The sequence below is a fragment of the Lipotes vexillifer genome, unplaced genomic scaffold, assembly GCF_000442215.2.
Source record: "Lipotes vexillifer unplaced genomic scaffold, Lipotes_vexillifer_v1.1 scaffold1115, whole genome shotgun sequence".
Lineage (NCBI taxonomy): Eukaryota > Metazoa > Chordata > Mammalia > Artiodactyla > Lipotidae > Lipotes > Lipotes vexillifer.
Genome location: NW_006792080.1, coordinates 2,007,975 through 2,008,558, shown reverse-complemented (window position 1 = coordinate 2,008,558; position 584 = coordinate 2,007,975).

Sequence of the window (584 nt, the reverse complement as noted above, 5' to 3'; positions counted from 1 at the left end):
TCGCGGGCCTCTCACTGTTGTGGCCTCTCCCATTTGCGGAGCACAGGCTCCGGACGCGCAGGCTCAGCGGCCATGGCTCACGGGCCCAGCCGCTCCGCGGCACGTGGGATCCTCCCGGACCGGGGCACGAACCCGTGTCCCCTGCATTGGCAGGCGGACTCTCAACCACTGAGCCACCAGGGAAGCCCAGCACAGTGGCATTTTATCTGAAAATGAATTATGTGCCTTTGAAATGGAGAAATTAAAAAAATGTTTATGATGTCTCACTTAATGCCCCCCAGTTCTTTGGGGGTTTTTTTGGTTGCACCACATGGCGTGTGGGATCCTAGTTCCCCGACCGACCAGGGATCAAATCTGCACCCACTGCATTGGAAGCACGGAGTCTTAACCACTGGACTGCCAGGGAAGTCCAAGGTCCCAAATTTTAAGTAATGCACGTCCCCAAATCTTTTAAATGTGTCAAGAATTTAACATTCTTAAAGCTGACGGTGGGTGAGCTGAACGAATTTTCACTGTGCTATTGCCACACGGTGGCACCATCCTAGCTGACATATGGAAGCACCTGCTGTGACCCCAGCGTCGTG